Source organism: Artemia franciscana, chromosome 11 (genome assembly GCF_032884065.1).
Source record: "Artemia franciscana chromosome 11, ASM3288406v1, whole genome shotgun sequence".
In the NCBI taxonomy this organism is placed as follows: Eukaryota; Metazoa; Arthropoda; class Branchiopoda; order Anostraca; family Artemiidae; genus Artemia; species Artemia franciscana.
In genome coordinates, this window is record NC_088873.1 from 28,849,025 (window position 1) to 28,864,507 (window position 15,483).

The following is a 15,483-nucleotide window of genomic DNA, read 5'->3' on the forward strand; positions in this document are numbered from 1 at the left end:
ACCATATAATGTGGTAATTATTGTCTTGTTTTTCATTTTCCAATGACATGACAATCAAGGCAAGTTAGCTAAAGTATCAAACGGAAATGGTATTTTTGGTTGTGCGTCTCCGAAAAAGTGCCATTTAGGTCTCTATGTTTGTTCGAAATCCTTCATTCTCTTTGTGTCATTAAGTGTCGTGAGCTCTGCTGGACGCTCTAAATCGTGCTTCGTATTGGCTGTACGATATCATTTCGAATTTTTTGGCTTGTTTTAAAAAAATAATGTTTCGTAAATTTATCTATTTCCGCGCTTGAAGTGGGCAGTAAGACATGCCAGGACCAGATTCTTGCCTTTCATATTCATTTTCGTGTTAACGTTCTTCGACTCACGGTATTTCAAACCGTGTTTCTACCAAATCTGAACTCTCTGTAATAAGCTGATGAGTTTTGCGCTTTAAGTGCACTTTTAAGCGATTGTAAAGGTGCTATAAAGCCATCGCTCAACTTTCTACCTGTGATTATTGGGTTCCCCATACTTTTTTCTACAACATCACTTTTCCCTGTGTTTTTTCAAACTTTCCATCAGTTTTGCGCTTTTGAGCATGCAAATTTGCGCTTCGACGCGCAGACTCAAGCTGCTGCTTGTAACCTTGAACTTCTAGTACCCTAAACTATGTTTTTGCCTGTTTTGATATTAGATTGGATAGGTGCTTCGAATTTGCGCTTTACGCGCCTTTTTAGCACTCTATTGCGCGCTTAAGAGCGATCATTTACTTTTATATAGCCAACATTGGAAACGCCATATTTTAAATGTATACTGAGAGATTGTGATGCTTCGTAGAGATGCTCGTAAACTTGCGCATTCTTTAGAGGTTCGGACGTTTTAGAGTGCCCGCTCGACGTGCCTTCCGTCACCATTAGATTCCCCATGCATTTATTTATACTTACACCAATTGTGTTGCTTTTTGCCAGAAGTTTACGATTCTTATGCTTAACAGCCTCACTATAAGTCAATAATTTGACGAAAACCATGCTCCAATTTGTTTATATGATAAATGGAATAGCCTGCGAATGATTAGTTACCGTTCTAGACCATGACATGCTTATCTGATTGCTAAATTTCCAGGAATAGAAACAAAAAACAATTTCCGTGAAGAACAATTTAGCTTAAACTATACCGAGTCTGTTTGTTTGGCTACAAGTGTGTGTTTCTATGGGTTAAATATTTTCAATTTGACCTTTTGGGTCAAGATACAGCAAGTATACCATTCAGGTGATGTCCAACGCGTTACAGGAGTAGAGGGTCAAGACCGTCCTTATATTTACGAGAAAAGTCCTTATACAGCTATTTTACAAAGAAAGATTAAATTGCATTTGTCGTTTTTTTCATTTCTGGAGGGGTCAGACCCTCCAAACTCTCACTTTTCCCTTACTCATCAATTGTATGACTTCAAACTCAATAAAAGCAATAACACAAACAATATATAACACCACAAGCTATAAAGTAGAACAAAAAACAAGAAAACAAATCTCCTAAGTAATATGGAAAGCTTAAAATGTGGCTATCTTCTTACATGAAAGCCATAGGAAAATTATATAGGAAGCTACGCAAAAAAGCTGAAAAATTATGGAAAAGTTCGTCGAATGCTCTATCAATTCGTTAAGTGAATGATGCCAGTCGATCAACCAGTGACACTTTTTCCAAAAAAAAAAAATATTGAAAAAATAACTTTTCCAAAAGTTTTTCAAAGAAAAGTAAGAAGCCATATTATAACCTAAAAAGAGCTGAAATAAAGTTATATAATAATACAAAATGAAACGAGCAATAATTACCGTGAGTGAACAAATCAAGCCAAACAGAACAGAACACAAAATGAACAGTCCCGTCAAAAATAAAGATAACAGATAATTACAATGGATGAACGAACCAAACCTAAACGAATAGAAATTAAAATGAATAATCAAGTTTAGCTTAAAACGAATAGAAATTACCTTAAATAAGAGTGAGGCTGCTGCCCTCAAAAACTCTATAAAGGTCAGAGGGTAAGTAGCGTCTATCAGAACTTGTCCCAGAGAAAGACAGGAATGGGTTAACAATTAGTGATATGGAAAGAGTTACCGACGGATGGGCAAGACTTATAGATGGGAAGATTTATTTCGCGAGGAAGAATCAGTGACAGTACTAAAAGAATTCAAAGATAATAACAGCCCAGGTACTATAGGAAAAATCTGATTACACCCACCTCTAAGGTAAGTGTGATAAATATAGAGGCATTAGCAGGTTTTTGAAGGAAGCAATTTACTTAGTATTACGATACTTTTTATAATTAGAGATGGCGTAAGTAGTTTTTAGAAAATAAAAGTGAGTTTTTAGGAAGGGGAAAGGATGCGTCGACCACATTTTCACTCCTAGATTAATCATTGAGAAGTGTCTGAGTCTTCAAAACCCTTTAGTCCTCAGTTTTATAGATTATGAGCAAGCGTTTGGTTCAACTGATAGAAAACCTTAAGCGGTGGTCCTATCCTTGTATTGTAAATTAAATAAAAAAACAAGCTTTTTTAAATAAAAGTAAGGAGCAACATTAAAACTTAAAACAAACAGAAATTACTCCGTATATGAAAGGAGCTTTTCCTCCTCAACGCCCCGCTCTTTATGCTAAAGTTTCTTACTGTTTTAAAAATAGAGTTAAGAGAAAGAGTTCAGAGGCTTGAAATTGAGCTCATTAAGAATGAGCTCTGAATCACAAAGGCCGTAGAATAAATAGTTGAAATTACTTTAGCGTAAAGAGTGAGGTATAACGAGGAGGTAAGCCCCTCTTAGGCGTAATAATTTTTGTTCGTTTTCAGTTTTAATGCTGCTCCTTACTTTCAGTAGAAAACCTTTCATATTTATTTTTTAATTGTTTTTTCAAATAATGATAGAAAATCCAGCGCCCCCTTCATTGAAATTCTCTTCTCCCATGACAGGTTTCTCCACGGAAATATCCTCCAACGTAACCCCCCCCCTAAAAAAAATCCCCCTGAAAACGTCTGTACATTTCCCAGTAACCATTGCTATATGTAAACACAGGTGAAAGTTTGTTACTTGCAGTGCCTCCCACGGGGACTGCGGGGGAGTAAGTCGTCTCCAAAGAGATGGTTATTAGGTTTTTTGACTATGGTGAATAAAATGTAAATCGCAGAATTTCGATCTGGTGACTTTGGGGAAAAATTAGCGTGGGAGGGGGCCTAGGTACCCTCCAATTTCTCGGTCACTTAAAAAGGGGACTAGAACTTGTAATTTCCCTTAGAATGAGCCCTCTTGCGACATTATAGGACCACTAAGTCGATAGAATCACACATGGAAAAAAAACAACAAAAGAACAAATAAAGACGCATCCGTGATTTGTCTTCTGGCAAAAATTGCGAAATTCCACATTTTTGTAGATAGGAGCTTGAAACTTCTATAACAGGGTTCTCTGATACGCTGAATCTGATGGTGTGATTTTCGTTAAGATTGTATGACTTTTAGGGGGTGTTTCCCCCTATTTTCTAAAATGAGGCACATTTTCTCAGGCTCGTAACTTTTGATGGGTTAGACTAATTCTGATGAAACTTATATAATCAGCATTAAAATTTGATTCTTTCGATGTAACTATTGATATCAAAATTCCATCTTTTAGAGTTTTGGTTACTATTGAGCCGGGTCGCTCCTTACTACTTCGTTACCACAAACTGTTTGATAACAAGAGCTAAGAGCTCATATGGCACTTGTAACGAGGTCAGAAGAGCCAAGAGCCAAGGGCTCATTTGGTATGAGCACTAGCAAAATTCTAAGAATCAATAGATTGCTTTAAAAGGAAAATCCGAGGCTTAAGGCCGGTCGGGATTTAAATAAGAGCTCTGAGTCACGAGGTGCTTCTAAATATCAAAACCCATTAAGATCCAATCACCCCCCCTCGCAAGTTAAAAATACCTATTTTTTTAAATTTAGTGGTGGCTCATTTATTTGAAAATGGGTTCATGTTCTGCTTTAAGAGTCGAAAGTGCTGGAGGTCAACTCCAAACTACCCCATTTTTCATGAAACATATCTGACTGAAACTGTGATAAATCCATTTTACAACAAAATAGTCCAAAGAACATAAACAGTCCTTCTAGGGTTGAACCAGGCCCCCCCAAATCCCTGAGGCTAGGGCTGCCATGGCCTGATGGCATATAAGGTTTTTATGGAGTGAATTGTCGTACAAACTTCAGATCTGGCTCCTTTGACGCGAAATTGGAAGTTCTGTTGTCTTTGAGGATAACTCAACCCTCAACAGTCCCCGGGAAGGGCTGCAAGTTATTAATTTTGCCCATTGTCTACATATACTATTGGTTATTGGGAAATATACAACTGTTTTCAGCGGGGATTTTTCTGGTGGAAGAAGGGGTTAGGTGGGAAGATCTTTCCATGGAAGAATTTTTTAATATGGGAAAGGAATTTTCGATGGAGGGTAAGCTGGATGAAATAAAAAAACATTTTTTTAACTGAAAGTAAGGAGCAACATTACAACTTAAAACGAACAGAAATTATTACATTTATAAGGGGGGTCGCCCCCTCGTCAATACCTCGCTCTTTACGCTGTTTTTTAGTTCTATTAAAAGAACTATCTATTGTAATTAAATGGCCTTTTTGATTCAGGAGTCATTCTTAAAGAGTTGGGACAAAATTCTAATTTAAGCATAAAGAGAAAGGTATTGACGAGGGGTGACCCCCTCATAAACGTAATAATTTCAGTTCGTTTTGTTTTAATGTTGTTCCTTACTTTCAGTTGAAGAAACTTGTTTTATCGGATTTTTCGACTATGCTGAACAAGATGGCTACCTCAAAATTTTGATCGGGTGACTTGGGAAAAAATTTAGCGTGTGAGGGGGACTAGCAGCCCTTCAATATTTTTGGTCACTTAAAAAGGGCACTAGAACTTCTGATTCCCGATCAAATGAGTCCTCTTCCGATCTTTTACGATCACTTGTATCTCCCCTGGAAAAGAAACTAAAAAAAATGGAGGTAAACGCACCCGTGATTTTTCTTCTGGCAAAGAAATGCAAAATTCTCCATTTTTGTAGAGGAGCTTGAAACCTCTATGGTATACGATATGCTGAATCTGATGGCGTGATTTTCATTTAGATAGTATAAACACACCACCCAAAGCAAAACCCGGAAGCTCAAGCGAAATCCACTCTCCCCCACCTTAGCAAATAAATACATTGGCAGATGGTTTCAACTACAGTTAGTATTTAAGGCTATACTATTAAAATCAATATTAAGAAGTCGCCTATTACAAAAGGAGAACTAAAATGGTAATATGAGCGATCAAAAATAAAACAGAACATCTAGCTTAAAGGATTTCTGAGCTTCTTCATTGCAAAGTGAATATGGAAACATAAAAGACCAACATCAAAACCTCCATGACACCGATTAGAAAATTCGAATGGTTCTGGTTTCAACACGTCATAAAGTATCAGCCTTCCTCCTTCAATCTACCGAAGAAAATTTCGCTCTAAATAATCAATTTGTATTAAATAAAAGTTTTCCCTTTGGGCTGCAATAATCATGTTATCCAAACTTTGCCCTTTGTCCTGGGAGCAATCAATAAACTGTGGTGAAAGTTAAACATGATTTATGAAATATGCAATTAACCTGATTTGATATTGAACATCTCTATTGTGTCACTAGCCTTATACTTGCAACCAGCAACCTCGAAAATCTTGAAATACCAGTTAGGTGAAAATGAAAATTATATACGAAATAACTATTCAATGTTCTTTCATCTTGGACTTCTAAATTAGCTTCATATCTGTGTTCAACAGCCCAAGAAATCCTTAGATACAAAATTAAGTGGGATGAGTTTTAAACAGCAGTTCCACATAGATTGGTTAAAAATTAGTTCTAAATTGTTTGTTTTTTGTGTAAAATTCCCTTTGAATAAATTTTTATTTTATCTTATCTTCTCGAAAAGTAACTTCAAGTGTCAAAAGATGAAATACGGATTGTCTAGATAAAATTGCAGATAATTTTGCAGCAATTCCCGAGCTGCTGCATAACAAGCAGTTCGTCTTCAGTGAATAAACATAGATGTCATTTCCAAATGGTTTACCTAAATCCTGTTCCACGAAATCTTAAATTTAAGTGCCCAAGAGAAATATTGTGGTCGTCCTCTATCCGGTATAAAAAATAGCCTGTACATCAAATAGTTTGTAGCATGTAAAAAATATCAAAACAAAAGAAACAAGAGCTAAGAGCTCATATGGCACTTGTAACGAGGCAAGAAGAGCTAAGAGCCAAGAGCTCATATGGTACGAGCTCTAACAAAATTCTAAGAATCAACAGATTGATTTGAAAGGAAAATCAGAGGCTTAGTGCCGGTCGGAATTTAAAATAAGAGCTTTGAGTCAAGATGTCCTTCTAAATATCAAAATTCATTAAGATCCGATCACCCACTCGTAAGTATTAAATACCTCATTTTTTCTAATTTTTCCTCTACCTTTAGCCCCCCAGATGGTCGAATCTGGGAAAACGACTTTATCAAGTCAATTTGTGCAGCTCCCTGACACGCTTACCAATTTTCATCGTCCTAGCACGTCCATAAGCACCAAACTCGCCAAAGCACTGAAACCCTCCCCCCGATTCCCCCAAAGAGAGTGAATCCAGTACGGTTACGTCAATCACGTATCTACGACATTTGCTTATTCTATCTACCAAGCTTCATCCCGATTCCTCCACTCTAAGCGTTTTCCAAGATTTCCGAATTCCCCTTCCAACTCCCCCCGATGTCAACTGATTTGGTCAAGATTTGAAATAAAAGCTCTGAGAAATGAATTCCTTCTAAATATCAAATTTTATTAACATCCGACCACCCGTTCTTAAGTTCAAAATACCTCAATTTTTCTAATTTTTTCAAATTAACACCCCCCAGCTCCTCCAAAGAGAACGGATCCGTTCCAATTATGTCAATCACATATCTAGAGCTTGTGCTTATTCTTCCCATCAAGTTTCATCCCGATCTCTCCACTCTAAGCGTTTTCCAAGATTTATGTTTCCCTCCTCCAACCCCCTATGTCCCCGGATCGAATTCAAGTCGAAAATGGATCACCTGAGACACAAAATCCTTCTATATATAAAGCTTCATTAAGATCCGATCACCTATTCGTAAGATAAAAATACCCCAATTTTCACGTTTTCCAAGAGTTCCAGTTTCCCCCTCCAACTCCCCCCAATGTCACAGGATCTGGTCGGAATTTAAAATAAGAGCTTTAAAGCACAAGATCCTTCTAAATATCAAATTTCATCAAGATCTGATCACCCGTTCGTAAGTTACAAATACCTCATTTTTCCGAATTACCCCCCCCCCCCCAGCCCCAGCAAAGAGAGCGGATCCGGTCCGGTTATGTCAGTCACGTATCTTAGACTTGTTTTTATTCTTCCCATCCAGTTTCATCCTGATCTCTCCGCTTTAAGTATTTTCTAAGATTTCCACCCCCCCCCCCAATGACGCTGGATCCGGTTGAGATTTAAAATAAGAGATCTGAGTTACGAGGTGCTTCTAAATATGAAGTTTCATGAAGATCCGATCACTCCTTCGTAAGTGAAAAATACGTCATTTTTCTAATCTTTCAGAATTAACCCTCCTCTCTCCCCCCCCCCATTCCCCCAAATAGAGCGGATCCGTTCCAATTATATCAATCACGTATCTAAGACTTCTGCTTATTTTTCCCACCAAGTTTCATCCCGATCCCTCCACTCTAAGCGTTTTCCATTATTTTAGATTCCTCCCCCAAACTCCCCCCAATGTCACCAGATCCGGTCAGGATTTAAAATAAGAGCTTTGAGACACGATATCCTTCTAAATATCAAATTTCATTGAGATCCGATCACCCGTTCGTAAATAAAAAATGCCTCGTTTTTTCCAATTTTTCAGAATTGACCCTCCCCCCCAACTATCCCAAAGAGAGCGGATCCATTCCAGTTATGTCAATCATGTATCTAGGAATTGTGCTTATTTTCCCCACCAAGTTTCATCGCGATCCCTACACTATAAGTGTTTTCCAAGATTTTAGGTTTCCCCCTCCCCCCTACCCAATGTCACCAGATCCGGTCGGGATTTAAAAAGAGCTCTGAGACACGATATCCTTCCAAACATCAAATTTCATTAAGATCTGATCAACCATTCATAAGTTAAAAATACTTCATTTTTCTATTTTTTCCAAATTAACTGACTCCTTACTCCCCCCCCCCAGATGGTCAAATCGGGAAAACAACTATTTCTAATTTAATCTGGTCCGGTTACCTGGAAGTGCCTAAAGTAGCAAAACCGGGACCGACAGGCAGACAGATCGACAGACTGACAGACCAACAGAATTTGTGATTGCTATATGTCACTTGGTTAATAAAAAGTGCCATAAAAAGTACCTAGAAGTTGAAAAAAAATCGAAAGTTTTAAGCCAGGTCAAAAACAAATTTCTAAGATCTTTTAAAGAATAAAATTTGAAGAATTAACCTTTACGTACCCCTTCCCCTTCCCCGCTTAAGACAAAAACAAACATTAAGTGCCAAATTGTAAAATGCTTAGTGAAAACTTTAGACTTTTTTGACTAAAGAAAAAAAAAATATTTTCAAACCTTTGTCGTCTATACGATAAAATGGTTGAAGGTTTGCTACCCCTTTGGCACAAGTTCCACTTAAAATCATTTTGGACAAAAACGTCATAGGCAATATGTATATATTGATTAGGCCTATAGCACCAAATAATGACGTAAAACAATATTAGCAGTATACTATACCAGACAACACTCATTTAATCTGTACAATCAATTTGTACTTGCACCGAATGACTAGTAAAACATTGTGTTAATAAACGAGGAGGTTTTCGAGCATCTAATGTTAGTACTTTACCAGGAACTGGTTAAACTTGAAATAACTCAAATGTTCTTCTAGGTTTGTTAAACCCTATTTAAGAAAATTGAACTCTCAAGTTACGTAACTTGTAAATACACTACCAAACATAACAAGGCATCCTTATAAAGCTTCAGAGGAAACTTGAATTATTCATCTAGGTTTTTAAACTCTTGTTAAATCTTATATAGAAAAAAATGAAGTGTCACATCATGAAACACTAAATGCTATTGTTTGTGAAAACAATGCCATTCATACTTTATCCTTTTTCAGAGGTGACTCTGGCCTAGTTTATCTGTATCTTTGTGAATTTTGGTGTCCAAACACTCAGAAGATGTTTCATAGTCGATGCACTAGCTTTAGTTCAGTAAGGAGCGTGGAAGGGAGCTCTACAATTGGGTTTTAAAGTTCTAGTCCCCTTTTCAAAGGCCAAAAGTGATTGGAGGGCAGCAAGTCTTCTCTCCTATTTCCCCCAGGCTCCCAATCAGATCAAAATTTTGATACAATAATTTTGTTCAGAATAGTCAACAGGTCTAGAAATTCCACCTATGGGGTCAACTCAGCCCGTCCAGCCCCAGGAGGAATAATCCTAAATTATAAAAAATAAGCACTAATCACATCCTTCATAGTAGCCTATTCATACTACTGAGTTATCTTCTCAGTAGGGGCCTCCCCCTTGCCACTCAGCGCGTCCCCAGGTGGTGGATGGAGGAACGTTCTACAGATATGTAGGGACCCTCCATAGGAGGTGCAGACCAAGGAGGAAGCTAGTCCCTCAGGGTCCATGCAGAAATGGGTGAGTCCTTGCCTAGGGGCCGTAAATACAGGCGGAGGTGGAAGAATGCCTATTGAAAGTACACTCAGCAGGGTCCAGCAGCTTGGGAAAAGTCCCATGAGTTACAAACCTTCTTCCAGCAATGGACATGGTAACACAGAACACCATCGCGGGAGAATTCTTTAAAGGGGGACAGCTACAGCAGGGCATCAGATCCAGATCTACGGACATCGACCTCTGCAAAGGGCTGGCTCAACCCTGTTGGGGTAACTGCGAGACTGGGGACCTTGCAGTCAACTCTATTCCCAAGAAACATCAAAGGACCTCAGACCAAGAAAAGTTATGAATACAGCTACAGCATACCCAGCAAGCAATGCGACCCCCCTTGGCGCGGGTACGAGAAGTAAGCAAGTCAATCATGTCACAGTGTTCTCAACAGGCAACGCAACTTCAAATACAGAGACGAAGTCAAACAATCAACAAGCCCTATCTTTAGGAAAACCGACAACAGTCATAAAATAAGCAGAATCAAGAACAGCTATTGGTTGTTGGGACGTCAGATTTGTTAAACAATAAGCTATGCAGGCTCTCCTTGTCCATTAGACAGAGAAGTACAGGATTGACATATTATGCGTTTCTGAGACCACAATCTCTGATTCTGGCTGTACAATAATTACAGAACCCAAAACGTTACAATACTTTCACTTTTTCTATTCTGAAGTAAATGATAAATCAGAGCTCCATGGTGTTGGTTTCATTATGAACCAAAGAACCAGAAACGCACTTCTTGAGTGAGATCCTGTTTCTCCCTTGCTGGCTAGGATTAGGCTTAAAGGATATGTCCATTTCTATCCACATACACCCCTACTTGTCTTGCAACTGTTACCACTAAGAATGAATTATATGCGGAATTGCAACAAGTGTCTTCCTCAGTTGCTGCATGAGACTATCTGATTGCTATAGGGGAATTCAACACTAGAGTTGGTTTGTCTGGTACCCCCACCCAAGTCCTTGTAAAATTTGGACTTGGACAAGAGTGAAAATGGGCAAAGACTGGTAAACTGCACCTTAAGAGATCATCTTGTTGTCATCAATACCATATTTCAGCACAAGCCAGCCCCTCTACTGACGTGGTATTCCAATGACGTTGTTACTAGGCCCAAATTGACTTCATTCTCTTCTGCCATTGTTGGAGAGGTTTATTAAAAGACTCGCACTCTTATAACAGTACAGACATAGGCTCCCAATCAGGGTTTGATCACATGTTAGTCCTTGCAAAAATGCTATTTCTTCTTGCATCTCAGAGACAGAATAAACCAAAAGCCTGAATTGACAATGATAAGCTGCAGAATAAAAAATTTCAGCTAACTCTAATCATGGAGCTAAGGAACAATTTTAATGCCCTAAACTTGAATGAGGAGGATAACCATGACCCTGAGCAATGATGGGAGACCTTCAAAACAATGATAAGAGAGACCACTGAAGAGATCCTAGACTGAACGAAAGTAGAACAACAGGATTGAATTGCCACCAGAACCCTGTCAATAGTCAAAGAGCAAGGGAAAACAAAGAGTGTTCAAAAAAAACCTTATAATGTTAAGCTGGCCACACCAACAAGACTGGAAATACTCAAGGCAATAAAGGCTCTGAAGAACAACAAAGCCCCAGGCCAAGATGATCTTTCTTCGAAAATATACAAACAGTACCCCCAGATCACTTCAGAACAGCTCCATGGGATCCTTGAAGAATTATGGAGGACCATGACTTTCCCAAGGGATTGGAAGACATCAGTTACTCTCCCAATATGCAAGAAAGCTGATACAATTGAGTGCAAAAACTACCAGGGAATAAGTCTAATTGACATTGTGGTGAATTTTTCTTAGGATTGTTCTCCTTGACCACTTCAAGGGGCAAGTGAGAAGAAAACCCATGACAAACCAAGCTGGATTCCATCCTGGTAGAGACTGCACTGACAATACTTTGCAGTCCACCCCATTATGCAACAATTTGAAAGGTATAATTTGCCCCTGATTCTGATATTTCTGGACTTCATTTCAGCCTTTGAATTAATCACTTGTCAAAAACTTCTGAAAATTCTAGAAAAGGACAGAATTCCCTTGAAATTTGTTCAACTGCTTAAAGCATACTACAAGGGATCAGTCAGCTGATATTGAGGTTATGGAGAAGAGACTAGAGAATTCCCAGTTGAGTTTTGATTTAAACAAGGATGTGTCCTGTCTCTGCACTGAATTTGGACTTGAAAATGCACTGTCTTCTCATCCAGCAGTTCAGACTGGATAGAACCTTCACTTGGAGACCTTGAATACATTGATGACATCAGAATCCCCTTGAACCTAGAGAAAACTCAAACTATGCTTGATAATGTGGTTACTTGGGGAGATCACATGGGCTTGAAAGTCAGTACAGGGTTTTAGTCAGTAGGACTTTAATTTTTTTCAAGTTTAAGACACATTATTCAAAAAGATTTAGAACCTCATAAATAAAATAGACCCAAGTACAGAAAATTCAGTTTGATCTTTGTTGTTAGCTAATATGAATATAGCCAAACATTAGGATAAAGCATAACATTTAAGACACTTCTATCTGTCATGAGAACAAAAACAAAACTTGAAGTATTACCTCCATTGAAATTTCCTAGTTTTCAGAAATAATCATTAGGGCCTTGCAAATGGATACTGCACAGGACTACAAAAGATGTAGCATCACCATTAATAATGGATAAATATATAGTCCGCTTTATATATCTAGCTATATTTCTCAAAATACCAACTCTTTTTACTTTATTATTTACAGTGAACACTAATCAACTGGCAGAAAAAAGGGTCATACTACTCTAAAATAGTGTGAATATTTCTTTTTCTTTTCAACTGCTGTCAAAACAGAGACTATATTTTGAATATATGATGGCAAATTTGTGAAAATTTCACCAAAAAGGCAAGGATCTTGTTGCTATACTCACATTGTGTCATGGAGTAGTAAAATAGGAGCTGTACAAAAACCTGTCTCTATTTTTTTCAGAATGCAAAAGAAAAGAGGTCTTTCCTGAAAAGAGGTATTTTATACTAGTACATAAATATTGTCTATGGAAAGTATTTTCTGGGGAATGGAACTACTAAGCCTGCTCTTTTGTTATTAGTGTTTCCTTTACATGAACTCTAACATCCAGGATGTTACCAACATGAAAACTAGTCTAGTAATAGGAAGATAAGAATATTAGAGCTTCACCTTCTAATGATAAGCTGTAGGCTTAGTTATTTTTTCTGTTGTTGTAGAGAAAATATGCTTGGCTTTTGTCCTCTGTGTCAAAAAACAAAAATTAAACAATTATCAAAAATCCACTTATTATAAATCAAATAAAATTAGAATAGAAAAAGAATACAAATTTAAATTAGAATACAAATCAAATCTTCTTCTCTTCTCACCCCTCTCCCTCTTGTGACTGGTAAAAAGCAAGCATCCTATTGATAAATAAAATTACAACCAATTGAAAATATTTGCTGAAGACACAAAAACTCCCAATGTCTCTACTATTTCTATCTCTGTATCTTTACTAACATGGGTAAAACCTATGACCAGAAGGTTGGACATCTTCAGGCCTAATGATTAATTGTTTCTTATTAGAATATTTCTCTCAACTGTGAAACAAGGACATTCTGAGAGAATGGAATCAATTGTCTTGTAAATATTTACACACCTAGAGAAAGGGCATGACTTGCTATCTGAACAATGATATAATGCTAGGCATGATCAGGCCATTGCATGCCCAGGTCTCAGACAGAAAAAAGGTGTTTGCAGTTTTCCTATTTGGGTGGATTAGATGATAGGAATACAATTTCCAGCAAAGTGCAAAAGATATATGTTTGTAGCTGCAACACAGATTTTAATAATTCTAGAAAAATTTGCAGCAGAGATTATTATCTTTGAGGGGTAAAATTCTAGTTTAGTGACTTTTGGCTATCTTGGAAAGGGGTTAGGTTAGATTAGGAAAATGAAACTTTCAGGGATGGGTCTAAAGGCTAAAGTATGTCACAGAAAGGTATTTTGAAGTACCTACCTCTACTCTCTCTCCCTCTAGAGGGTCTTGACCTTTAAAATATGTGTATTATAAAAGTGAAACCTTGCAAACTAGATCTTCTGCTTGAATGAAGTACAACAAAATTGTTTTCCACTTCACAACTTTGCTCAATCCCAATTTATAAGGTTTTAAAGATATGCAAATACATTTCCTAAATTTTGAAAAAAAAACATTGATATGACTGATATGAAAATGTTGTTTTGTCAAAATTTCAATAGAAATAGACCTGGAATGTAGGTGAACTTCAGGGCCCTCTAGAGGGGGAAGGATTGGAGGTGGGCACTTCTATAGATCAACAGTGATTGGAATAACTTTTCCTTGCCTCTTTTTTGAAACTGCATAGAGGATTAAAACTTCAATTCTTCTCGTTCTTCATGTTAATGCCGGTTTTTATTAAGAAAGCCTCGTTCTAGTTCAATCCCTGCTTTCTCCGTTTTATTAAATGATTATTGTTAACTTTCTTTAACTAAAAAGAATTTGGAAAGCTTCTCTTAATTTATTAGAGAATGATTCCTTCTCTATACAAACAAGAATATGAATGAAATGAGCTTGATATAGTAAAAACCGAAGATACATTGATCTAATTTTGTTCTGGTCAGTTTTAGTTGAAAGTATCCACAAGGGAGTAGTATGTGTAGTATTTTTATATTATGTTGTATGGAAGTTTCATGTTATGTTTTTTTTGTAGGTAGCCTGGGTCAATAAACCTATTCAATAGACAACATTACATGGTGTCAGGAGTGGGATCAAAATAACAATGGACGTCCTTCAGCCATCAATAAACTGGGAGGTCAACTCCCTTTCAGAAGAATGGGACCGCTTTGAAGAACACGCTAAGCTGATGTTTGCAGGGCCACTTTCAGGCAAAACAGAAAAAGTACAGTGTGCCTACCTACTCATCTGGGCTGGAGCAAAAGGTCGGGAAATATTCAACACCTTCAGCATCGCGCCTGAAGAGCTGCACAAAATTGAACCTTACCTCGCTAAATTCAAAGCATATGCTTCACCTCAGAAGAACACAGTTTTTGCACGATACCTGTTCCAGAAGCGAGACCAAAACGACACAGAGACTGTGGAAAAATACATCACAGATCTAAAGACATTAGTGAAACCATGCTCCTACTACGACCCAGATGAAATGGTTCGGGACCGAATTGTATGTGGAATCCAAAACCAAAACATGCGTGAAAAGCTCTTGGCTGAAGGTGATGAACTCACACTGGATAAAGCAACCTTTATGTGCAGAAGCCACGAAGCGACCCAGGCTCAACTCAAGACATTCAACGGAACGAGACCAGCCCCCATCAAACAAGAGATCGACGCTATATTCCGCTACCAAAACCGGAACAGTGGTAGAAACAAACAAACAGAAGCAAGCGGCTCCAAGAGTAAAGCATGCTACTTCTGTGGCGGAACATACTCCCCCTCACACATCTGTCCTGCAAAGGGGAAAACCTGCTCCATATGCAAAAAGACCAACCACTTTGCCAGGGTCTGTCGAAGTAAGACAGTCAGTGCAGTTGATGAAGACGCTGCAGATACAAACCCCAGCGACGAAACTGTTTTCCTTTACTCCATCGAGCAAAGTAAGAACAAAGACGAAGCAGTTATTCCACTGACTATCAACAACCAGTTCCCTGTACAATTTAAGATCGACACAGGAGCCCAGGTGAATATCATCCCAAAGAAGTATTTTGACCTCATCACGCCAAAGCCCAC

At 37.9% G+C, this 15,483-nt stretch overlaps 1 protein-coding gene across 2 annotated transcripts in view; it reads right to left on the reverse strand.

Moving 5' to 3' along the window:
• Positions 1-14,208, reverse strand: part of LOC136033058 (diacylglycerol O-acyltransferase 1-like) — a 96,275-nt gene extending 82,067 nt beyond the window's left edge. The window contains exons 1-2 of one of the 2 annotated variants that reach the window (XM_065713646.1): positions 14,087-14,124; positions 1,815-1,914 (exon numbers count right to left, since the gene is read on the reverse strand). The gene's annotated coding sequence lies outside the window, so the exon portion shown is untranslated. Of the gene's footprint in view, positions 1-1,814; positions 1,915-14,086 lie in introns of both variants that reach the window. The other variant, XM_065713645.1, reaches the window with a different exon arrangement.
• Positions 14,209-15,483: the final 1,275 nt, after the last annotated feature.